This window comes from Onychostoma macrolepis, chromosome 11, assembly GCF_012432095.1.
Source record: "Onychostoma macrolepis isolate SWU-2019 chromosome 11, ASM1243209v1, whole genome shotgun sequence".
Taxonomy (NCBI): Eukaryota; Metazoa; Chordata; class Actinopteri; order Cypriniformes; family Cyprinidae; genus Onychostoma; species Onychostoma macrolepis.
This window is the reverse complement of record NC_081165.1, coordinates 18,348,733-18,375,816: the sequence shown is the minus strand read 5'-3', so window position 1 is coordinate 18,375,816 and position 27,084 is coordinate 18,348,733. Positions and strand designations below refer to the sequence as shown.

The following is a 27,084-nucleotide window of genomic DNA, read 5'->3' as shown; positions in this document are numbered from 1 at the left end:
TGATTGTGTATTTCGTCAGCTTATTTTTATTTTATTTTATTTTATTTTTTAAGCTAAGGAATTGTATGATCAGGATGTTAAAATAAACTGATTTAATTGTTAAATGTCTCAGCCATGTTCGTCACTTTGCCATTTCCCTTAAATATTTCTAATGTGGTCTGTGCCTATTTGCAGTGCGTTTCTTTATTTGGTGGTGTTGTGAGCGTTTGTAGCACGTGTTGTCAAATTAATCTTAATTTGCAGGTGTTTTTTCATTTGAAGCGCGTTGAGCTCTTTCGGCCACCGTAGGTTTTTGCCTCATTGTTATTATATATGTATTTTAGAAACAGATTGTTTACAAGCCCTCCCTCTGTGCATACATTACGAAGTCCTCATGATGGCACTATTCCCACAGCAGTCTATGCTCCTCTAAACATCATCTACGTTTGCACCTGCCGTCCACAGGCACTCATCATATGGAATTAAGCATGGAATCTATAAAAGTTCAGGTAAGAATCACAAATATGGTATAAAATGATCTATGACATCATTAGATAATCATCATATAAAGATAATGCCATACAGTTCGATTCACAATGTAACTCAACTGAGAAAGCCTTAAATTAACTTATCAATGTGGTAATCAATAAGATCGTACATGAAACCATCAGTGAGGAAAATACAAGGTCGCTGGTGAGGGGACCAGTAGAGTTTTCTGAGGGGTCACTGATGGGGTCATTGCTTGGGTCATCTAAGGAAAGATCTCACCGATTAGATTGTTGCTGAGATCTCAATTCTGGTCACTAATAGCTGTTTAATGACTGCCTTGATTGGATTTAAAATTGGATTTTGCCTACAGTTCCAAGGGTAATGGATGAAGTAATTGATGTCTCTGGAAAGACAACTGATAAGTTCACCTGTAGTTCAGTTAAGTGGTAAATGAACTAATAAATAAGCCCTGTTGAGGCTGTCTGTGAAATCCTCAAAGAAGTTTTAATAGCTCAGTCTTGCAGTAATCACATTTGTCAGATATAATGTGGGTGCTTTGGATGCTTTTTGGCAGTAGATTTGTGCAGTTACAGCACTGAGGTTAATGAGGTGACTGCCAATTCTGTCAATGACCATATATATCATAATAACATCATGTCTTTTAATTTGTATACTTTTTTATGTTAAATTGTTTTACAATACTTCACAAAGGCAATTGGCAGCAACCTGCAAATTATGCATCTATAATGTAACTCTGTTTATTCATTCAAATATTATGTTAAATCAGTAAAATTTACAATGCTGTAAAATACATTATAGAAAACTAAATGTTTAATTTTTTTTTTTTTTAATGTTGAGGATCAGCTAACATTATAATTTTCAGTGGAAATATAGAAACACTCTCTTGCTGACCCTAGGCCAATGGGTCATCCTTATTGTTCAGGCCTGTAAAATATTATCATTAGTTTTGCCAGGTTGTGTATTTTATGATATCCCATTGCTTTGCTAGTGCAGTCCAGTGCCTAGTGTAGTGCATACCTGTAATGCGGTAGCTCTAAAGAGAGATGTTGAGCCTTCCTGCATGGATCATCCTTTCAAATAGCAACTAAGGACCTTACCACAATGGCACTGTGCTTTACTTCATAAAATCCATTTGGACCATGCCTACTTTTTAAGTATATTGCAATGCATGCCATTTTGCTTTTTAGTGGCAGATGTTTTAGTGTTAATATCTATCACCAGACTGTGTATCAGATGACTTACTGAAGCTTTAGCAAGTTGGTGTTGGCTTTAATAGCTCATTTTGTTGGCTCCAACTCTTGACTGTCTTTCCAGACCAGTATTCATTGAGACGAGTGCTTCAGACGTGAAGTAATGGCTTTAAATAATGGAGCATGCTTTTCAGCAGCAGGATGGGAGGGAAAGCAGCTCAGGCTCATTAAAGCTTAAACTATATCTGAAATCCACTTGGGCTTCAGGGATGTGTTGGAGTGATCAAACCCAGCCGGTCCCCAAACAGCCCTGCTGGAAAACTCCCAGTGAAACCACAAACACTGGTATGACAAAAGCTTGGCATTTTGAATCTTAAGAAGTCAAATCATTTGCATATGTGCACTCTTTACCCAGCTGTACATCCTCGCATTCATAAACTTTGATTTAAAACACATCCAAAGTTTAAGGTCTCGTGTATTTTAAAGCAATGTAAGGATATTAAGTCATTTTTGTTTTCTGACAAATGTAGGGGAGACTGAGGCTACTGGCTATGACATCTCACAAGCATGAATTACCTTAAAGGGATATTTCACCCAAAAATTAAAACTACTGTCATTAATTACATGAACCCTCATGTCGTTCCAAACCCGTAAGACCTTTTTGGAACACAAATTAAGATGTTTTGGATTTAATCCGAGAGCTTTCTGATCCTCCCATAGACAGCAAGGTCCGTACACATTCAAGGCCCAGAAAGATACCAAACACATCGTCAAAGTAGTCCATGTGACATCAGTGGTTCAACTGGAAAGTTATGAAGCAACGAGAATACTTTTTGGATGAAAAAACATACTTATTTCAATATTTTCTTCTCTTCCGCATCTGTTTTGGAAGCGTGTTAATGAGAGCGCCATGACGCATACGTATGGCACAGCTGACATATAACCCGGTTTCATTTGTTTACTGTTGTAGGAAAAAATCTAACCTTTCATTGGATAATAAGAATTTCAAATGGGGGGGAAATATAATTATGAAATAAATGTTTTTCTCCAATACACATTGGCCACAATTAATGACACTCTTTTATTCAATACTTTTTGAAACCTCCATTTGCCAGTTTAACAGCTCTAAATTTTCTCCTATAATGCCTGATGAGGTTAGAGAACACCTGACAAGAGATCAGAGACCATTCCTTCATCCAGAATCACTCCAGACCCTTTAGATTCTCAGCTCCATGTTGGTGGTGCTTCAGTTCACTCCACTCATTTTCTACAGGGTTCAGGTCAGAGGACTGGAATGGCCAGCAGAAGCTTGGTTTTGTGCTCAGTAACCCATTTTTGTGTTGTTTTTGAGGTTTGTGTTTGGATTATTGTATGGTTGGAAGATCCAAACATGGCCCATTATAAGATTTCTAACAGAGTCGGTCACTGATTTTTTTATCTGTTGGTATTTGGTAAAATCCATGATGCCATGTGTCTAAACAAGATGTCCAGGACCTCCAGCAGAAATATAGGCCCACAACATCAAAAATACAGCATTATATTTCATTGTACACATGGGGTACTTTTTATCCCTGTGTTCACCAAACCCATCTTGAGAGTTTGCTGCTAAAAAACTCATTTTTAGTTTCATCTGACCATAGAAGCCAGTCCCATTTGAAGTTCCAGTCGTGTCTGATAACTGAATATGGTGGAGTTTGTTTTTGGATGAGCGAGGAGAATTTTTCTTGAAACCCTCCCAAACAACATGTGGTGATGTAGGTGCTGTTTGACTTTTTTTTTTTTTTTAAGGTTTTCTGACCCCGAGACTCAACTATTTTCTGCAATTCTCCAGCTGTGGTCCTTAGAGAGTCTTTAGCCACTCAAACTCTCCTTCTCATTGTGCATTAGGACGATATAGACACACGTCCTCTTCCAGGCAGTTTCATAACATTTTATGTTGATTGGAAATTCTTAATTATTGCTCTGATGGCGGAAATAGGAATTTTTACCTTAAAGCCACTTCACTAATTTGTGAAGCTCAATTATCTTTTGCTGCACATCAGAAATATATTCTTTGTTTTTTCTCATTGTGATGGATGATTGAGGGTATTTGGGCTTTGTTTTCCCTCCTATTTATATTTCTGTGAAACAGGAAACCATGGCTGGATAATTTCATGTTCATAATCACCCTGGAATGCTCAAAATTGTGAATGGGAATATACTTCAGAGATATTTTACTCATAAGAAATTCTAGGGGTGCCAATAATTGTGTCCAACGTGTATTTGAGAGAGACATTTATTTCATAATGATATTTCCCCCCCATTTTAAATTCTTATTATCCAATGAAAGGTTAGATTTTTGTAATTTATTTATTTTTTTAATTATTTTTTTAAATAAAATATCAAAAGGATTAACAATGCAGATTAATTTTCACAGCCTTCTTTGATCATATTTACCAAGGGTGCCGATATTTTTGGCCATAACTGTATGTTATAACTGGGGGCGGGGTCCACTAGGGGCTTCGGCAAACTTTCAAGGATTAAAATCAAAATCTTCGGCAAATCAAGCATTAAACAAACAAAAATAAAGATCTTTTTTTTTTTTTTTATTCACTACATTACATTATTTTTATTTACCTTTCCACAAGTTGGAAATGTCATGTGAATTTATTGTAAAACGATGTTCTAGTTAACATCTAGCTATGGGAAAGTTCTAGTTAAGCTAAACTAAAGTATTTTAATGGGTAGAAATTGTGATTAATTAAAAAACTAAATCCTCATCCTTAATTATTATCCAGTAAATCACAAAAAAAAGTAAATAAGCCTTGAAATATTGTTTCATTTATTTTTTAAATATGTTGAAAATTTCCACCATTATTGCACCAGACAACAGATACAGTTCACTTTTGGTACAGTTCACTTTGAACTTTTGGTTAAAATTTATCATCTTTATGTAGTTAACTCTGGTCTGATTGCTAGGGAAAACAAATTAGCTTTCAATTTTAGTTTTTATTTTATTTATTTTTAAGTATTCAAATTTAACAAGGACTTGGAACTTAAACAAATGGAACCTCATAGTTGCTGAGATATAGCTTAGTACACTGATTTTTTTTACTTTTTTAATACTTCGAAACCATTTTCACTCATTTCACTAAATTGCACAAAAAAACACAAAGAAACAGCAAGTAATGAATTTCATTAAACATGACATTTTGAAGTAAAAAAACCGTGATAGTATTTTCTTGTAAAGCATACTCAAATTATCTTTGTTTTATTGACAACTTCGAAAAATAATTGTTTACAGTGTATGTTTATTTTGACATGTGCTGTGGCCAGTGTCTAATTTATTTGCAAAATCGCTATATAGTATTTTGCTGAGCGGTTGTTGAGTTTGAGTGACAGATGTTGGGTTTGTGTATGGTGGATGGTGCTGTATCAGTCAAACTATGTGACAGACTCAATCCAGATTGGCTCCATCTATCACATCAGACAGACACAGACATCAGCTCTAATCTGACGCTTCACTGGTAGTCAACAGCGCAAACACAGAACTAGAGAATGCATTCGGCTTATTCATTTCAAAGCAGTCTACATAGTCTAAAGCGGTTAAAATTAAATGTAATAGCACAAGTCTTCATTAAATGGAGTATATTAAAATTTTCACCACAATGTGATATGTCAAAATGCTTTTAAATATTGGCTTTTGATTATTTTTTTCTATCTTGCTTTACACACACGCTTACAAGCTAAGCTTTTTATGCAGGAGAATGGGTGGAGATCTCTTTGAAGCCTTCCAGCTTGCGTGTCTGGTTGTCATGGTAACATTCAGTGACCTTGTCCAATTCCTTCTGTCAGTATGCACATTTGGGAGATGGGGGAAGCCTAATCAGGGTGTATATGGGCGAGCGCATGGCTCTGAGACGGCCTAGTCTGTCTGATGCCTGGTGACACTAGATAAAGCCCCGAGGAACATTTAGACACATGACAGCACACACACGCACGCACACACACACACAAATACACATGCATAAGTGAGTGCAGGATGAATACTAGAAACAGCACTCGGTTTAACAGTAGGGTTGAATTACACGGATGATTATTTTGATATGTTTGCACTTCTTTTAGTTTAGTTTTAGTTGAAAACAGTAATTTGGTTTTCTCAAAAAATATTAATAACAGTAACATGTATGCACTTACGGTTGTTTTTTGTAATAATATTTAAACCTATGCATACAGCCTCATTTTTATCAACAGAGCTGCTAGATTGAAATATTGCTGATGCAATATCTGTTTGTATTGCATGCAACCTGTGTTAATAAAAAGACATGTAATTGGAAAGGGATTTTTATCTTAAATTAAAATGTAACTGTATAATACTATCATTATTATGTTTTTTTAACTTAAATAAAAACCAGTTCATTGAGATGTTGCCACATTAAGCATTTTAATGTTTGCTTGACAGTGCGATTTTAAAGAGGTTGATCAAAATTCAATAAAACAGTAATATTGTAACATTACAATCTAAAATAATTCTTATGTTTTAATGTTTCAGAAATACTTTATTTCTGTGATAGCAAAACTGAATTTTCAGCAGCCATTACTCCAGTCTTCAGTGTCACATGATCCTTCAGAAATCATTCTAATATGCTGATTTGAAGCTCAAGAAACATTTTATTGTTATTGTCAATGTTTTGCTGTTTAATATTTATGTGGAAACCATGGCATATTTTATTTGCTTTTGTTTTTTGATTAATAGAAATTGAAAAGCATTTATTTGAAAAAACTTTTCTTTATGACCTCATTATATATTATTTCCGCAGATGAATTGTATGAGAGCACATCTCATGGTAAAAGCTCACCACATGAGCGCTTGGCCAGCATGTTAGAAAGTGACTTAAAAAGAAACAACACCTAACACCTAAATATGTAAGTCATACACACCACAGGATGTTAAAGTGATGTGGAGTCCAGCGGTTGCTGACATGCTCATTTGTCAGTGTGACCTTGCTTCACTTCCATCAAGGTCCTGCAAAGGTACCATGCCTCCCCTGGTGACGCTTAGCAATTATGATAACATAAAAAGAAATATCTGGAGATAACTCAAAACCCATGTCCATTATCGCCAAATATGGCGCCTTCATTACCAAGACCGAGCAATCTGTTCCACATAAGAGAACCCATTTACGCATTCAATAGTTGTGTGGCAGGAAAATTACCTTGGCACGAGGTGAGAGGAGGACTGTCTGTAGCCGAACAAAGGCGAGGAGGCAGAGAAGTCAAACTGTTAGTTAATTAGTGGAGCAGATTCGCATTAACCTTTGACGTTACCTATGTAAATGCTGATGAGGGTTCCTGTGCCCTCAGTGCAGGCGATGGACAAACATTGGTGCTATACTTGTAATATCACTTACTCAAGGACACTCTCATTATTATGATATAAAGAGTCACAACTCTGCGTTAATGAGGCTGTGTTTAATGATTGTTTTATTTAATTATTGCCTCCAAGCTGCTGTCTTAGAAATCATGTTGTGTCCCTTGTACCTTAATGAATCTTGTTTCTCTAGGCTTAATTAAAAAATGTAATATACAACAACTTATAACATTCATTGGACAACCTGAAAACTATACAGTATATGAAAACATTGGCCTGCAGCCACAATTTTCCCCTTAAATTGGTCCTAAATTTGATTTAAAACCCGTATAATCTTTGGGTCAAAGAATTTGAACGTTTTCTGTTTGCAAATGGATTGTGTGAAACACACTCATCTTCAAATGAGCGCTGTTTACCTAGTCTGTTTTGAGTGATTAAAAAAATAAATAAAATCATTTTGGTGCATTGCTAACAATGACTATTATAACTAGTTTTATTAGTTTAGGTATTGCTATTGTCCTTGGTCTGCACAGGTCTTAATTCAGTAGAGCCCAGTTCCAAGTCCCTATGACATTTTAACCCTTCTTTCTGCAGATTTTTTTCCCCTGCCCATGGAATCATGTTCCAGGCAAAAATAAGTCTGATCTCCTCAACACAGCACATGACTGTCTGTAGTACAAATGGTACAGAATGAGTTACGCACTAAGTTCAATCAAGTTTGTGTTAAATCCCCAAGTATGAGCAATAGTAACCTAATAGTGATGCTTGCCTTAGAAAGCACTACTAATAACCTTGTGAAAGCATCCAAGACTTAAAGCATTAATGCACTTAGTAAATACAGTAAGTCTTTATGTTTGCCAATGTGGTATTCATCTTAAAGATATTCTGAAACCTAGCATCAAGCAAAAACAATAGATTTTGATTACCAGTGTCATTGTAGAAGTATGTTTTTCACAGGCAGCTATTCCATTCCAATGAGTGAGTATATACTGAGTGTACTTGGCAGCACCCTCTACCTTTTTCCCTCAACTGAAGTAATAATAATAATAATAATAATTCCTTACATTTATATAGCGCTTTTCTAGGCACTCAAAGCGCTTTACATTGTGGGGATCTCCTCATCCACTACCAGTGTGTAGCATCCACCTGGATGAAGTAACCATTCTGACCTTTAGAGGATGCTGTTGTCATTAGGACAGAGCCTATTTGTGAGCAAACTCTCTCATCCTCACTTTTTCTCTCATTTCTCCATCTCCATCACCTGCATGGAGTGATTTTCCATTAGTGAGGAGCATAAGCAGTTCGAAAAGGGAGGGATTGAGCGCATATTTTTAATGCCACACCAAATGGTTCCCTGACACAGTGAAGCGTGACTGTGAAAATGGATTATCGTGCAGAATCCAGCCAAACACTGTCAAGAGTGTGCTGCACTGATGCTGACGTTAAACAGCTTAAAATCACAACATGAATTGCACCTGAATCACTGCATAGATTCATATTTTTTTAATTCCCTGACTGTCAACCTAATTTTTCTGAGTTACAAATGTTAGCGTTTACTGTCTTTTGGGGTTCTTTCTTTTGGATTTACTGTTTAGGAGCAACTTAGCAAGGTATGTTTTACTAAAGGATTGAAAGGAACTAATAAAAAGTAATTTGAAAATCTGAATTGATCTGGCCGACCGGTCTTAAGTGTGGCTTGATTAAAGCTGTCTTCTATACCCAATCAGAAAAATCAATGTTGTTTGGTCAATTGTGTTTCCTAGGCAGACTTTAAAGCAGGGCCATAACTGCTAAAACAATACAGTAGTTCACCAAAAAAAGTTGAATGAAAAAATAGGTTAATTTGAAGAGCTATTTATGTGACTGTAACGAAATTTAATGGGGACCCAAATAACAATCGATCCCATTAGCTTTTATTGTATGGAGAAAAAAATAAATAAAATAAAAGTCTTACAGATTTGGAACAAGTAAATTATTACAAATTTTCATTTAAATAAAGAAAAAAAGAAGGAAAATTCTGTAATTTACTCTCTCTCAAGTTGTTTCAAAACTGAATGAGTTTCTTTCTTCTGTTGAGCATAGAAATTTTGAAGAATGTTTTTCCATAACATGTATGGAAGTCAATGGCTACTGTCAACTGTTTGGTTACAAACATTCTTCAAAGTAACATTTTTTTGTGTACCACAGAAGAAGGAAGTGTATAGGTTTGGAACGACTCTGTGCTGAGTAAATGGTGACAGTATTTTCATTTTTGGGTGAACTATCCCTTTAAGGTGGACACAGTTTAGATACATTCTTGCAGAAATCTGCCCCAAATCTCTGGTAACATATACTGGAGCTTTATATGTGGACATTAGTTGGGTTTTAATCCCCTGCAGTAGTGGACAGCAGAAGAAGAAAAAAAAAAGTGAAACTAGAGATCTCTGACCCGACTGATAAATTTGGCCTCTTTCTGTAGTCCAAATCATCCCCGCATGCTACTAACTACAAACACATTGTAAGGTGAGGTCTTCTTAAACAGAGCGTCGGTAATTCATTAGCTGTCATGACAACACCTCTCGACGACAACCCACCCCCCCGTGATAGATTTCAAGGGGGATTTCAAGGGGAATGACTTGGCAACTGTGCTCAACCCTCCTAATTGTAGGTTTGTCTTCTTCTATACCCCTGTCCCTGTGTGTTTTAAATGATGCAAGTTTGTTTGCCCTTTGAATCACTCTAACCTTCACAGTGTGAGTATGTATCTGTGCGTTTGTAGCATGTGTCTTAATGTTGTTGTGGTTAACTCTTTGCAGATCATGTAAAACTGACTGAAATGATCTGACCACCTTGCGCATTCAGTATGAGTCTCAAAAGAGTTCATTCTGCAGTTTTTCGGATTTCAGTGCAGTGTTATAGGAGATAGACGCCCTTTAGTTGTTCTGCTTTAGGAGATAAATAAATAAAACAGGCAGTAAATGAAGGGTGGGCTCTGTGGAGGAAGCTCATTTCATGGCCCAGTGTGTGTGTGTGTGCTGGATAATATGTAGTGCTGGGATTTTAGGGTGTGTTTGGAGCAGATTGCCTGTGGCCTCCCCTACTGTGTTGCTGCAGCTGCTAAACAGGAGAGGAGAAAAGAGAGGAGATTTAACCACAGAGGCCAACTGCACACCCTCCTTCTCTACACACTCGAGCAGGACAGGCAGCTGAAACACACATACACTTGCATGTGTATAGTTATGATCACACCACAAAAACAAGTGAGAATCTTTTACTTTACATTGCAGTATGCGTGCTACATGTATTACAAGGCCAAATTAGTGCTGCTTGTTAACATAAATAAATTACTACTATTACTATTATTATTAGGTAAGTATTTTTTAATTAACACTTTTATTCAGCAAGGATGTTATGAACTGATCAAAAGTGACAGTAAAGACTTGCATTGTTGCATTAAATTTCTATTTCAAATAGATGTTGAACTTTCTTAATCCTCTTAAAATCCTGAAAAAAAATGAATGTTTAGTTTCCAAAAGAATATTAAGCAACACAACTTTTTTCAGCATTGATACCAATAAGAAAGGTTACTTGAGCACAGAATCAGCATATTAGAGTGATTTCTGAAGGATCATGTGCATTTTAAAATCAATTAAAACAGAAAAGTTTTTATTGTAAAAAATATTTCACAATGTTACTGTTTTACTGTATTTTAAAAAAAATGCAGCCTTAGTGAGTATAAGAGATTTGCTTACCTTTCTAAGTGAACAGACTCAAAATATTTGCATTATGGACAAAATATGTGTGTAAATAAGAAAACCCATAGACTTGAGCCCAAGTACCAGAATATCATAACTTAACATTAGCATGCTACATTAATTACATTACACTGGCTGAACATTTAAGCAATTCACATTAGCAGCGACTTTTGTTCCCACGCCGTTGTTGACAGTTTTCTTGCCTAAATACAAACATTTTGGAGGCAAAAGACTAAATATAATATAAATATAAATTCAATACGTGCATGCTAGTATGAATTTCACTATGTCGATACCCAACAATAATGAATGATGAAGGCAAGGATTAGCCTCTCCTCCATCTTTCCGTCACTGCCAGAGCTGAGAGAATGATCACATGTGCTCTACCGTCTACTTTCCTATTGGCCATTGCTCACAAAATTCGCTCTTCATTTGCATAAAGTTGAAGGATTCTAAACTTTGTCGCATCGCTGGACACGCCCCATCCGGTCGTCACTCGTGTCGCCAGAAATCACCAGCTCTCCATTTAAACAAAGTCCCTTTAAGGCAATGCATGTCACTCGGCAGCAGAGGTCACATTAACCGAAAATTTTCCATCATTTATGCAATTTTTTTTTTGCAGTGATGGAAAAATCTGAATGCTTTGACAGATTACACTGAGGGTGAGCTATTGTAATTTGTAACTGTAATTCCTACCCCTGTCCAGTTGGTGGCGAGTGCGCTCCAGTGTGGCAGCAGAGCGTGGGATCATCAGCTCCAGAGCAAAAATAAAACTGTCAGATTCTTTTATGTGTTTTATTACGCACAGGTGAGTACCCACTAGTAGTAAAGTGAAAATAGATGATCAGTTCACTTGCGCTGCCGCTTCGCTTGATCTGAGGTGGCTACAGCGATCTATCCCACCACATTAAAGAGCACCAAAACAATATTTATTGCCTGAATTTCCTAATAAAATGGACAGAATTTGAAATCTAAGACTTTTTCATATCAGAAGTATCAATGCATAAAGATTAGCCTATTGCAATTTAGGCCTATTGGATGGGAGGTGCACTATATGTAGGCTACTGTTCATTCATCAACTAAAAACAGCATCAATTGGGATTAAGAATCGTTCATAAAATATTGGTTCATAAAAATGAGAATCAATTAAAATCGAGAAATCAATTTTTTTTTAATCAGCCCAAGCAGATTTTGTTTTAGTGGCCTCCGCTGTCACTGTGGGGTGTGGTGTTGAACATGAAAAGTGACGCACAGTCTTTGTTTATCTGTTCTCTTCATAAATAAATGCATAAGCCTATATGCTTGTCCTGTAGGTTCATTATTAAAAATGAAAATGTGAACAAAAATAAAAGCAATTAAGTGTGTTATTATAATTAAAATATGAAAATAAAAAATGACGGATAATAATAGATTATGACAGAATTTTTATGACCCTGTCCATCAAAATGACGGACAATGTTAAAGTCTCAGAATGCTTAGTGTTTCTATAGCAACCGGGACTTCTAAGCAGCTGCAGTGACGAGCTGACTTTACTGATTAGGGATTGGCTCTTTTACTCAGAAGGCGGGGCTTCGTTCAATAGAGCCGCCATAATGAGCGTTGCATTTTTTTTTCCCCATTCAAAACTATGAGTGACACCTCTCGGGTATTCTATAAACTTTGATTTAAATGAATGGGATTGTGTCGCTTTGTCATTGCGTGTCGTTTGTAGTGTGAACGGGGCTTTACATGACAACAATGTACTGCAAAATGGAAATGTTTTTCTTTTGAATTTTAGAAATGTTTCACATATAGATGGCAACGACCCACAGATCCGACTAAAAAACAACTAAATCTCTGTATTATGTTTGCCAGGCAAGTAGTTGGCAATGTAATTTTGTGAAGAAATTCACCCATGCCTATAGACTGAACATGTAATAGGCATACGCGTGATGTTACCGTTTTCACAAATTCTTTTTTGGAATTGAAGGGAGTAAATTGGGTGAACTATCCCTTTAAGTGACCAAACATCTAAAACTAGATAGTGTATCTTATTTTCCATGATCCAAAGGTATTTTCTCCACTCCATCAGATCTGCGGTCCTTTGAGAGCACCATCACAGAGTGAAATAGCATTCTAAAGCAGACGGGATGATCTTCTGTCTCAGAAAGACAGGCCAGCGATTCAGTGGCACGCTCACACACTACTCTCATCCAGCACAGAGCAAATTGTGCATGAAATTGGTTCAGAAAACATGAACTGGAACGATCCCATCTTCAGTACCTTTTTGCTAGGTCTGCAAAAACCGTGTTGGCTGTTTAATTACAAAGTATTAACGCGCCAGTGTTGCATGATGGGTGAGTCAGCTACCGATTGGCCCTCACCATAAATAACCATAGCTCTGTTGCTAAAACATGATGAATGTTGGTTGTAAAGTTCAAATCATATGTGGCAGTTCAAAAAGCTTGCCAGGGCTCTCGTGGAAACTATTAAGTGCACATTTAGTGTATGGTCTTTCTTTGGATAGCATGATAAATGACTTCAGCGTGTTCACCTAAGGGAGCAGTGATGCAATGCAGATATCTAGTAATTGAACAGAACAGCATGACTATTGCCAGAGAAAAGAGCAGAAACATTATTTTGACGTTATGCAAGCCCTCCAGACAATGTTTTGTCTGTTCCTTCCTTCAGAAGATGTGTTCCTGTTTTTAAGGTGCACATATGCAATTTGTATACTTCAATTCACTTCTCAGGCCACGTTCCACTTGGCAGCTCTGTGACTGAAAACCTTAATCCCTGGCTCCAATAGCATCTTTACCTTTATTTATTTTTTTCTCACACTCATTCCTGAGTTCAAGGTTACAGTTTCACTTTTGGAGGTGTCCTCTCTGACACAAGGCTGATATGTTGGAATCTAATTATACTTCACTCTTCACTTAGCTTCATTAGTTATATATTCAGACTTAGGCCTATATCACACCCTATTTTTTAATGGTTTTATATTAGCGAGAAACCTGATTGATATACAGTGGCTGGTTTTGAGAACTCTGTCAAGGGAATATCACATTCCTGAAATTAAAATGGTGGCCTTTTTGTTCATTATAGCATGGGTTATGAGCACCAACCCAGATGAGATTTCAGCTATTATATTTTTCTTTTATAGCAATTTGTTTTACTTATTTGAGCTTCATTTCAGTCAATGACAATGATTTTTAATAGTTTTAGATTTAGACTTAACAATAACAACACTGACCAGCTGACACATTTCTACCATTGCACGTTAATATACTATCATACCTCCTTGAATATGTCAGATCAAAAGATTATATCTTAGAGGAAATTCATACAGATGAACAACAAGCAGAAGGGATGTGGTTTGAAAAAAAGGTGACCTTTGTCAGTGCCTGGTATAAAAAGAAACAAGCCAAATTAATACTTGCATGATGGTTTGCAATGGTCTAGTTAAATAAAAAAAATTAATTAATTAAAAAAAACTCCCATCTGTCTGATGAGCACATCTGCCTGATAACAGTTTTATTTAAATGAAATGCTATAATATATATGTGTAATTTTTACAGTTATAATTAATTTTGTTCAATTATTATTATTATTATTATTATTATTATTATTTTTGTATTGCTCTATTTCTATATGACCTTATTGTAAAAGCCATTCCAGTAGTCCCTAGATGCAGGCTTATTAAAAATACCATATAAGTGGTCTCAGAAATTGCTCTTATATCACATGCCACACTTGATCAGAAGGGGATGCAGGAGGGCTGCTTAAACAAACAGCTTCTTATGCCAAGCCAATGCCTCTAGTATATATTTTCCAATTGATTTCGAAAATGCGCATCCAAGCTAATGCCATGTGGGTGAAGTGTAAAACAGGGATCCGTGTAACAAGTAGTTTTAAGGATTTAATGTTTGTGGATGTATTGAGGTTAATCTGTCTCTCTCACTAAACCTATGGTGGCCTGCTGTGAGATGAGAAGATGAGAGATGAGGCAAGCACTTTATGTAACTCCATACTTTCTTACATAAACACAAACCCCTCGGTATCAACACTTAAAAGCACTCTCTCTGCTAAATTAGTCCCTTTTTATTAATAAGACTAGTGGAGTACGTTCAGCAGATGCCTAAAACTGAAGCATCCTTTTTACAGAGGCTTAAACCTGGTTTAGGGAAATCCAGAGCCTGCATTTTAGCTTAAACCTATTGAGAAAGGAGATAAACCCAACAGAGTACACAGGATTAGCAAGAATCCACTGAGAGCTGCGGAGAAAAAGCCCCCGAACGGATGGGCAAATGGACTCGGAGTGCTAGATATCCAACCTACTACTTACAACTAGGTCTATGTAATGACTGCTAATACGAATTTCACCATGTCAATACCCAATTTAAAATACTTGCTGCTGTGTCATTAACTGTTTCTCTGTGGGGAAAGAAAGCCAAAGTCTAACTTTAAAGTGTTCGTGACTTCCATTTGGGGCAATGTAATTGGTAACCACAGGGAGAATGTGTCTGTGTGCGTGTGTGTGTCTGTGAGTGTATCTAGAAAGGAAAAAGTCTTTTAGCTACCGTGTTTTAGTCAGGTTTGTGTGAGCAAAAGATAAGCTGTGGCCTACAAACCTCTCAGAGTAAGACTCGTATCTTCGGCAGCACCAGCCACCCAGGTGGAGAGGATATGTGTGTGGGTTGCGTGCATTCCAGCGATCAAAACACACTCTGTCTTTCTGGTGGCGAGGGGTGTTGAAAGCCTGCCGATTCCCCAGACTTCATCTTTGCCAAACTGACTTCACAGTCCCTGTCCTTGCCGAACGTACCTCAACATTTTCTTAGCACATTCGTCGGCGTGCCATAAGCAGTTATATGCGTGTGAGGGATTCGCCGAGGTTAAATTTGTCTTGCTGATTGCCCTGGAGAATTCACAGCAACGCTCCACTTTCTGCCCTCATGTATCATGGACAAAACAGTAATCACATGAACATCCACTCTAGGGACTTTTAATGTGACTTATTAGTTTTGAAGGATGATAGCAGAACATTTAGCCACTTCCTCATTTATCACAATATGGTTTAGCGTGTGTGTTAGCGTAAGTCGGTATTTCAGTGTTTGTAATATGCGAGAACATTTATGTGGCGGTGAGATTCTGTCTGAAAATGCCCTATGCAGTGACAAGGTCAGTGATGGAAAGGAATAACTGGGTTAGTGCCAGGAGCATGTTGCCAGATTGCATGTGTCCATCCTGTTGACGCAAGGCGTGAGTAGACAGGGTATGCTAATGTAAGAGTAACCACCCTGTCTGTCTGGATTTCCACTGAACTGAGAGGCATCTGAAATCTTTAAAAGGGGTCATATCCTTCACTTTTATTTATTTCTCCTGAGGTCCACTTTTGTTAAAGTTTAAACATATCTTTTGTGATAATTTTGTGCTCTATTTCTGAACCTTTGAATTAAAGTGATAGTTCATGCAAAAATGAAAATTGTCATCATTTATGTCCAAACCTGTATGGATTTCTTTTCCCCCTCATACAATGAAAGTCAATGGGGTTCAATGTTGTGTAGGCCCAAACATTTTTCAAAATATCTTGTTTTGTGTTCCACAGTAGAAAGTAGGCCTGTATCATAAAGGTCTGGAACAACATGAACGTTGTTTTTTAGTTTTTGGTTAACTATGCAAATACACAGGATATTTTTGATGTGTAAATGGGGAAAAATACGGAGCTCCACAAAACGAGAAATTGAGGCAACTAACAGAGCAAACGCACATGAGTTTGTTATATTCAAACCAAACCTGCCAAGTGTAAACACCCTTAGTCCACTTAAATGACTCTGCAAACATGTGTTCATCTGCCTCCACTTTCGAGTGCAAGGCCCACGTCTCAAAATCCAATCAACAACCAGTGGATAAAAACAAGTCCCTGTCTGACATGTTTTCTTTTTTGATAATTTGTTACACTCGGATGTACATAACAATATAAAAAACTGTCTATGTCTACTTCTGTTTCATCACAACTTTAATAATTTGTGGCCAGACTGTAATTAAGAAAAAGTGATTCCTCATCAAATGACCCCTTTAAGCATGTAATTTATCAAACTTTTTTCCAGTTACCAGTACTTACAGACAGTTACAAATAAATACATGTAGTCATGTTCTTCAGTTTGTAATAATTCATCTTGCCAATTTAGAAGTTACTGAAGCAGACTTTATTGAAGCTTCTATTGTGAGTCAACTTAAGGCTGGAATACACTACACGACTTTTAAAATCTGAACAGATTTTTAAAACACTAGGCATCATACACTTACCGACTTTGTAAATAGTGACAAAGGAAAACTGGGCATCATACACTACGCGACTGAAGATCTACACTACCAGACTTTAAAGTTGTTCCGATCACAACGAACTCACGCAGAAATGTGCGCCTTGTTGCTAGGAGACGCATGACAAATGAAAACATATGTGTTCTAAAATCGGCTGAAAATATCAAACATGTTTGATATCCTCCGACTGGATGGAGTCTGTGACCATCATACACCACACGATTTTCTGTGGAATCTGTCAGCTGTAATCTGCAGACTGGCTCCGACTTTCCTCAACTAGCGTCAACTTGTTCAGACTGTAAAATCGGGGGAAAATCAGGGCAAAAATCGCGTAGTGTATTCCAGGCTTTAGACACACAATAAATAAAGTGTTTATTTATAGGTAAATAAAGTGTCAGGACTGAAATAGCCTCCCCAGGATATGAAAAGTAGCAGTTTGTGCCATTATAAAAGAGGAAGTTGTCACGATGTATAGTACATTTTCAACTTTTAAACAGATTAAAAGGTGTCCTCTGAAGACATAAGATTGAAAGTGTCAATGTTCCCGCTCTGTTTCTTACCTTTTCTAGTTCTTTTTTTCCCCCTCTGTTACATATATCTGTCTGTCAGATCTTTCTTGCTTTCACTCTCTCTGTCTTCTCCCCTTGACAAAGTCACATCACATAACTGCCTCACCTCATTTCTGTGCTGTAGTGTCGACCTGTCTTGTTAACATTAACCCTAACTTGAGGAGATGGGTCACAGTAACACATAACACCAAAACCGAGTCTACACAATGACTGCATTAAGATGCACATAAATGTTCGAATATGAATCAAAATTTATTCAGATTTTGATATATAGATTACCCTCCAAATGTTTGGAGTCAGTAGGCTTTTTCTTAAAAAGAACTTAATAGTTTTATTCAGCAAGGATGCATTAAATTGACCAAAATTAACACTAAAGCATTTATAATGTTACAAAAAGATTTGTTTCATTCCATTCTTCTTAAAATATTAATAGAAAAGTTCTTTTAAATTGTAATATTTCATAATATTGTTGTTTTACTGTATTTTTAATCAAGTAAATGCAGCCTTGGAAAGCATAAGTCTTTCAAAACTGTTAAAAAAATCGTACTGACCCCAAACTTTTGAACTGTGTATGTCACACAAACGCATAAACCTGATAATTATCTGAATAGGCATGTATTACTGTTTCCAGATACCTGAATAAAACAGCGAGCATATCATAATTTTGATTAGGATATGCTAATCATCTTGTTTAAAATACAGACTATAACTGACCGTTCATTTATTTTTGCTTATTTCTGTCCAAATTAGAGCAATTCTGGGTTAAACAGTCAAGCAATTGTGGAAACATATTTTGGAAGGAATAGAAAATGCAAAGTATTATAAATCAAACTACAGATGGGTGAAAGCACTTTAAGAATCTCATGACCTACATTTTGCTGTTTATTGGCCTCGTTGTCAAGCACATGAATGAGGATTGAGTCAAAATGACTTCAATTACTGTGCATAATTGCCAAAAAAAAGCAGTACTTCCTGTAGAGAATAGCAGAAATAAATGAGCATAGAGTCTTAATTTATTTAGAATATACTAATAACTTAATAACATGTAAACATCATCTTTTCTGAGTAAACATTCTAGATCTATAGGAAAGTCATGTGCATGTAAACATGGTCAGTGTACAAGTGTAGGCGTACTTGTGAACATTTCTTTATGTGTTTTTCTTTTTGTGTTTGTGGTTGTCTGTATGTATAAATGTGTGAGAGGCCAAGTATCTCCACACCCCCTCAAAATCTCTCATTACAGTTTCCTCCTGGCACTGTGGGGCCCTCTCTCTGTGCCACACCGTTCTCTGTCCAACTGTCTGGAGACATGGCTGGAGGGGACAAGCAGTCCAGATCTGTCCATCTGCATGTCCCTATGGCCCCTCAAATCCCTACTTAAGAGGGGACATATGATGACCCTCTGTGGAGAGCTGATTTCAGACCAATTTACTCACATTTTCATCTCAGGTTTGTTATGCTTCATTTGGACCCATCTTTTTAGTCATTTAATGAGAAAACGAGTTGGAAATACTAATTTTTTGGACCCAGAGACATGTTAAGTAGTGCAGAATGCTTCTGGTCTGCTAAATCCGTGCATGTTGATGCTGACTCACTCAAGTAGGCTGTCGTATCTCCAACAGCGAGGGCAGAAGCAAGTCAAAGAAATAGCATAATGCAGCACAAGAAAGACTGGGTCTTTTCATCCCATCTGAAACTTCACACAACCAAGTCAGCCAAGTCTAACATCCCTATTTCTTTGCCTCTCAGTCTTGCTCACCTGCCCCCAATCACCCCTAGAGAGTCATTCAGATCTTTGGTTTCCACTCACCTTCCCGAAACAGCCTGTAATCATTCCATCTCTTGCTTATCACTGCATAATTGGAGGTACAGCAATTAGTGAGCTCTAATTGATCCAAGTATGGACAACACCGGACTGACGCAGCAGTTTAGCATGGGGCTAATTCTGACATCAGCCTGTGTAAGAGAATGCTAAATAAATCAGAAAGAACAGAACAGCACATTTCACTCTCCAACCCTCAGAAAAGTAGCTCAAATGCGCACCATTATTGGCAAGTTCACTCGTACTGGTCACTGGAAAGTGGGTTGCAGTGAAATATAAGAGTCCAATTATTCACACTGTAAAACACCTATCTGCTTAGCCAAGCACCTAGGGAAATTCAATAAGTTGTTCCACAGATGAGGCTTGGCTTTTACTGGACACAGATTTTGTGGGCATCTATCACAGAGTCGTGCAGATGAACTAGTCTGCCAATACAATGCACCGGATGGTGGGGGGGGGAAATAAATGGTGTGCTCTCTCAGCAGGACTTAAAATTAAAGTGAGACATTGTGGACCAACCTGGCATGTTGTATTTGGAAAATAATAGCCTCGTGCATGCACTTTTTTGCTTGGGGAGCATTACTTTTTAGGACCGATCGGGTTTGAATTGCTTTATACTATTGGAAGGATGCCTCAAATCCTGTGTGAAAGCCGTTGCCTGTAATCCTGCTAATCCTCTCAGGTGTGGCATTACTCACAGGAAGGTAGCTTATTGGTGATGGGGAATCAAGGCCAGGGCATCTATCAAACATGCACCGGGGAAAATGTGCAGGCAGAGTTGATTTAAGCTGTTTAAAGCTGTGAAACTGTAAAACTGTTATACAGCATTCGCAATTGTATTTGTTCCCATAGTCTTGCCACAAAGGAAGTAGACGGCTAGTGGTTAGATACGGAGGAAGATCCCATCTTGAATTCTGCCCTTGGCACTTTTTAGTACCTCCACTGAGCCTTTGGGAAAGGCACTTATTCTCCATTTTCTCTGGGGGTGCCACACCTGTGCTCAAACCTCCTCAATTTAGTGTTATTTAAGACAAAGATTTGCAAAGGGGCAAGGTTGACAGCTGTCTGAAATAGGTGAAGTTTAACCTCAATAAATGGGAGGGGGGGGGCAATATATTAGTAACGGTACACTAACATTACGGTTTTGACATAGTTCGGTATTGTTTCAGTACAGCAGGAGTAAAAATAAAACTTTTTATTTTTATTTTTTAAATTAAACCGTGGTTGTTCTTTCTTTAAATAAATTCAATTATAACAAATTTTCCTAGGGATAAAAATCTAGGGAGCCCTTTTTCATTACTATAAGGTTACAATTAACAACAGTGCCCAAATTCAATTACTATTTATTTTTAAATATAATAATCAACACTCAACATAAAAAATTGTGCGGTTTTATGGATTTTTGAAAATGACCTTTCATGCAGTGTGTAACACAGCTCTAAATGAATGAAAACATCCTGCAAAGTTTTAAATCTGAAAGTGCACCGTGTATAAAGTCTTTGTTGACGTAAAAATGAAACATTAGCATATTGCCCGCCCACTATTTGCTACTAGGTGCCGCTTTTAGGGCGTTAAAAATAGCCGTTTCCCCGGTAACTGCTGTACACAAATCAGCACTGCTCACAATAGAGTGTGGGAACTATGATGTCACTCTGTAGGCGGATCGGCGGTTAGCATGAAACTGGTTCCTCGACAAAAAGCCAATGGGATTTTTCCATAGGCTTTTGGGTAATCGCAAAAAATAAGCTCCGTGTTCAATCATAGTTCATGAAACTTACAAGTTTTGTCCTTCAAGATAATCTTCACAAAACAATATAACTTTGACGAATTTTGAAGCCTAAATAAAAGCGCCAGAACTAAAAAGGTAAACTTAGGCTATAAACGAACTACAGCACCACGGTCGCTCGCCTTCAGCGTCACCACCACCACGCTCCCGACAACTTATTTTTAACATGTTCAATGAAGGATTTACTCTGTATATGAATGTTAATCCACGCTACATGTACCTTTCAAATAAACTGGAATAGAGTGGGGGAACTATGATGTCACTTTGTAGGCAAAAACCCAGAAGCGAGTGCATTTTAGCGCTTCTGGTTCCATCGTCCCAGAGTCAATGGGTTTTTTGAATGGGATTTTGGTTAAATCCCTTAAATAAGGTCCGTGGTTCACACAGGCTCACGATACTTTCACATTTTATTCTACGACATAAAACACACCAGTTACACCCCACTCATGATTTTTTTTAAAGCTGTTACGTTTCTTAAAAAAGACGGTTGCTAACAAGTTGCTAAATGGGACTATAGGCGCTGTCGGAGACATTCAACGTCATCACGCCAAACAGTTTATGTTAGTGCTAACTCGCTTCCGGGTTTTCGCCTACAAAGTGACATCATAGTTCCCCCACTCTATCACAAACACTGCTTTAAATGAAATCGACCAAACGGACCAATCACTGCAGATTAGCGTCACACAAAGGAGGGGTTTGGAAAAATTAATCACTGAGCGAATCGTTTGGGAGTCGTTGAACAAATAAGGTAAAAATAAATGCATATTATAAGAAAATGAAAGTGTTTTTTGACCTTGCATGCGTGTTAACCTGTTGTTGGGGACTCCCTAAACCAAAAAAAGACCCTTTCATAACCCATAATAGGGGCACTTTAAATTAACTTCTAAAATATACAATTTTTATTTGTTGTTGAATATATTCATTTACACAGTGGCTGTCATAACTTGTTTCATAACAGATTTATTTAAACATACATTAAATAATTAATAAATCACTAACAGGTGAAGTAAAATATAATGAGTAGTCTAATATTTCATGAAATGCTCTTCTCTAGACTTTAGCGAACTAACGAACTGTAGACGCTGATGACTTGCCTGAGGTAAATGAAATGCTACGTGACATCTTGTTTTGACATGGTTGAAACACTGAGTTAATCAGATGCTCATTCATGTTTATTTCACGTTAAGTAGTAAAGAGGAAGGTATGATCGCGCTTACTCATGCTCCGTGTTGCCGTTTGAACTGAGGTGTTTATACAGCGATCTGTCTCACCACATCAAAGAGCGTCAAAACAACATTTATAGTTTGAATTTGCTGAATAATGGACATAACATGAAAGATGAGACTTTGTTTCTTATCAAAAGTAACAATAAACAAAACTGGAAGTTTCCAATGAAGTATCACTCGTGCAGTGGTTAAAACAATGCTGTATTTGTTCGGTACACGTGCGTACTGAACTGAAATCCTGTACCGAAAATTTTCTGTATGAATATGTACTGTTACACCCCAAATTGTTACCATATTTGTTATTGACCCATATTATAGAGTTGTATTTTTTTATAAAGTGTTTTTTCTTTTTTGATGCGGAGTATTTAACTGTGCATGCTTATTTTGCTATTTTTACATTTATTTGACCTTTCACATCTAATGCTTTAAACCTAAAAACACAACTTTTTTTAATTTATTTAGACAGTTTTTTAATAGATTTACAATTTAGACTCAAGATCATCTGTCAGAATTTTAATTGAAATTTTAATTAATCTCAGAATTGGTTCTGAGATTTAAAAAAAAAGTCTTTGTTAAATAGTTATAGGCCATGAACCAAGCCAACCAGCAACAAGATGAATTACAACATTACAAACTTTGATTTTAAGCAAAAAGGTATTTGAAAATCTAAAAAAAAAACTGTACTAAACGAATAGTGGTCGAATTAAAAATGATGGAGAAACTTTTTGATTGTTGATTGCTAAATATGCATACAGCATATGTAAGTAGATTGAGAGCATAGGAAGACTAACTATTGTGTCATTCACAGTGCTTCATAACAACGGACGCCCGCTAAAGAGTTTTTTGTTTGTTTGTTTTTGCATTTGTTTTTTTGCATTTGTTTGGTGGCGTATAAGTGCATATAAAAGCATATACCAAGACAGTCATCTATCATAATCATGTAGGCCATTATATTTGGGATCATTACATACTGTACACAGATTTCTTTATTCTGCATTTCTGTGAAGAAAGGATCACTTGTGAATATGTTATTTGTTGTCACCTAATATTACACAACGTATTGTGTGGCTGGTATACAGTGTATTTGTATGACCCTCTGCAGACATGCTGTGATGGTTTTCAGACAGGGCACAGAAGGGGAAAATGCCATAATCGGTGGTCATGATGAGTTAAGTGTCCCCTTTGGCTTGAGCAGTCATGTGGTTCTTATATACAGTAACTCTTGTCACATGGATGTCTTCGCTGAGGTTTAGTTGACTTATCAATTGGCCCTCATTCCAAGGTATTTCAATATATATGTTAAAATTAACTTAAAAAAAATTTAAATGATCATGGTTCCTTAAATAAATGTGAGAGCAGTGTCTTTTTGAGTGAAGGCAATAATGATATTTCAATTCACACACTTCATTTTCTGTTGAGTTTTGCCTTGTGTTTGTTGTTATTGCTAAAGCGTTTTCATATGTCACATGGGGTGTTTGCATGTAACGTGCTGTCACTTACATGGCTGCTGCAACCTTTCATGCCTGTGCGCTTCGACCACAAGAACATCTGCATCCTTTCTGAAACTCACGTCAGAGACAGAGTGGGAGAAACCCGCAGCGTTAAACAGACACACGTGACGGGTCTATGTCAAATGCGTGTTAGAAAACTTGAATCTACATATGGACAGCTTGTGTATGCCACGCATGCTTAATCCACACTACTTTAATTCATATAAATAGCTTTATGTGCATATACAGTGGGGCAAAAAAGTATTTAGTCAGCCACCAATTGTGCAAGTTCTCCCACTTAAAAAGATGAGAGAGGCCTGTAATTTTCATAATAGGTATACCTCCATGCAGATCTCCTCTAGAGCAGTATTGTGTTGGGGCTGTCGCTGGGCAACACGGACTTTCAACTCCCTCCAAAGATTTTTAATGGGTTTGAGATCTGGAGACTGGCTAGGCCACTCCAGGACCTTGAAATGCTTCTTACGAAGCCACTCCTTCGTTGCCCGGGCGGTGTGTTTGGGATCATTGTCATGCTGAAAGACCCAGCCACGTTTCATCTTCAATGCCCTTGCTGATGGAAGGAGGTTTTCACTCAAAATCTCACGATACATGGCACCATTCATTCTTTCGTTTACACGGATCAGTCGTCCTGGTCCCTTTGCAGAAAAACAGCCCCAAAGCATGATGTTTCCACCCCCATGCTTCACAGTAGGTATGGTGTTCTTTGGATGCAACTCAGCATTCTTTCTCCTCCAAACACGACAAGTTGAGTTTTTAACAAAAAGTTCTATTTTGGTTTCATCTGACCATATGTGATCATCCAAATGCTTTCTAGCAAACTTCAGACAGGCCCTGACATGTACTGGCTTAAGCAGGGGGACACGTCTGGCACTGCAGGATTTGAGTCCCTGGCGTCGCAGTGTGTTACTGATGGTAGCCTTTGTTACTTTGGTCCCAGCTCTCTGCAGGTCATTCACTAGGTCCCCCGTGTGGTTCTGGGATTTTTGCTCACAGTTCTTGTGATCATTTTGACCCCACGGGGTGAGATCTTGCGTGGAGCCCCAGATCGAGGGAGATTATCAGTGATCTTGTATGTCTTCCATTTTCTAATAATTGCTCCCACAGTTGATTTCTTCACACCAAGCTGCTTACCTATTGCAGATTCAGTCTTCCCAGCCTGGTGCAGGTCTACAATTTTGTTTCTGGTGTCCTTTGACAGCTCTTTGGTCTTGGCCATGGTGGAGTTTGGAGTTGGACTGTTTGAGGTTGTGGACAGGTGTCTTTTATACTGATAACAAGTTCAAACAGATGCCATTAATACAGGTAACGAGTGGAGGACAGAGGAGCCTCTTAAAGAAGTTGTTACAGGTCTGTGAGAGCCAGAAATCTTGCTTGTTTGTAGGTGACCAAATACTTATTTTACCGAGGAATTTACCAATTAATTCTTTAAAAATCCTACAATGTGATTTTCTGGATTTTTTTTTCTCATTTTGTCTCTCATAGTTGAGGTATATCTATGATGATATTACAGGCCTCTCTCATCTTTTTAAGTGGGAGAACTTTCACAATTGGTGGCTGACTAAATACTTTTTTGCCCCACTGTATGTAATTGTGCTGATATGCATGCATTTCATTTCCTCCGTAATCTCTTTAAACTCACACTCACACAGACAAACAAAAAGGTCATGTGTCATCAATAAAGTAGTTTATTGATGAGGGTGTCATTACACTGATAAGTCCATCAAAACGACAAACTGCGCTGCTACCATCATGTACACAAAAGTGCTTTCGTTTCTATTTGTGCTCAGTACCTGCTATGACGTACATAGATACTACAGCACACTACGGAAGCAGACATACACATGAATTAAGCAATGCTAATTGTAAAATTCTGTTGAGCTAACATGTAGAAGACTCCTGTCCATTGTAAGTTTTTGTGCACAAAGTTGTAGTCATTTAGAAGTTGTAGTCACAGTTGTAGTTGCAGTTTTGAAGAAAGTAAAAAGTAAACAAGGGTCTGTCAAACTCCAAAAAGACAAAAAAACATAAAGCATCACAAAATTTGTTTATACAGCTTAAAAGTAAGCCACATGGTAACTTTTTGTGAGAAGCAGAAATTGTTGTAAAACTTAAACCATCATTTACTGAAAGTCACCATTCACTTTCATTGTATTGGAAAAGAGCAGCTTGGACATGCTGGGGGAAAAAAACAAAAAAAACTCCTTTTGTGTTTTTAAAGTCATACATGTTTAAGTCTGAGGGTATTTTGGGGTGAACTCTTCTTTTAAGAACATGAACATAGCACCGATACAACCATGTCAACATCTCTTCTGCATGTAATAAACACAATTTTTGTGTGAACTCAAACACAACACAGTCATACTTTATGCATATGCCTCTGTTTGACTCAGCGAACACAATGTTTGCTGATCAGATCAGACAGATGATGCGGTCATTCATGTAAAGGCAACAAAATCTTTTTGCTTCAGTGTAATCATGTACAGCATGACTTTAATAGACCTGGATGACATTCGGATAATACAAAAGTGATTAGAATTGAAAGATCTAGACTGCAAGATTTCAAACAACATATACTGTGGATTAAACTTTTGATTGCATTTGGAATAATAATAATAATAATAATAAAACTAGTGGAAAATAGCAACCTTATATTATTTTCCCTGAAAAAATATCAGAGATTTGGACATCTAACTATGAAAAATTGTAAAACAATGCATTTGAGGCAACATGGTCATAGTTTGGCCACTTATTGATTCTGAAGAATGCTTTAGCTGATGACTCCTAATGTTGTATGTTTCACAAGCATTTTATATCAGTCACATTCAAAGCCTATTATAGGGAATCCGGCATAAGATTTCTTACCTAACCGTACAGTCTGTAGTAGCTGAAATAGCACCATGCAGAGATTATAAATGAGTTTTGAGCCTAAAAACAGTGTTGCTTTGGCAAGTATTAGGTTAGGAGCTTGGTTTTGTTGCGTTTGTACAAACCACTGTGTTGGTCTGTGAAGTCTTCTGTGATTAGATCAGCTTAGTGCTATGAAAATTCTTCAGTTATGGAAGACTGGTCCATTTTCTGTAATAAGACACCTTTAGTGGGAATCA

General features: G+C 37.2%; 1 long non-coding RNA gene across 1 annotated transcript in view; it reads left to right on the top strand.

Annotated features, from left to right (window-relative positions):
- Positions 1-324: 324 nt before the first annotated feature.
- The window catches only part of LOC131549651 (uncharacterized), a 66,085-nt gene continuing 39,325 nt past the window's right edge, over positions 325-27,084 (top strand). Inside the window, exon 1 of the long non-coding RNA XR_009273455.1 lies at positions 325-488. This is a non-coding gene — a long non-coding RNA (uncharacterized LOC131549651). The remainder of the gene's footprint in view (positions 489-27,084) is intronic.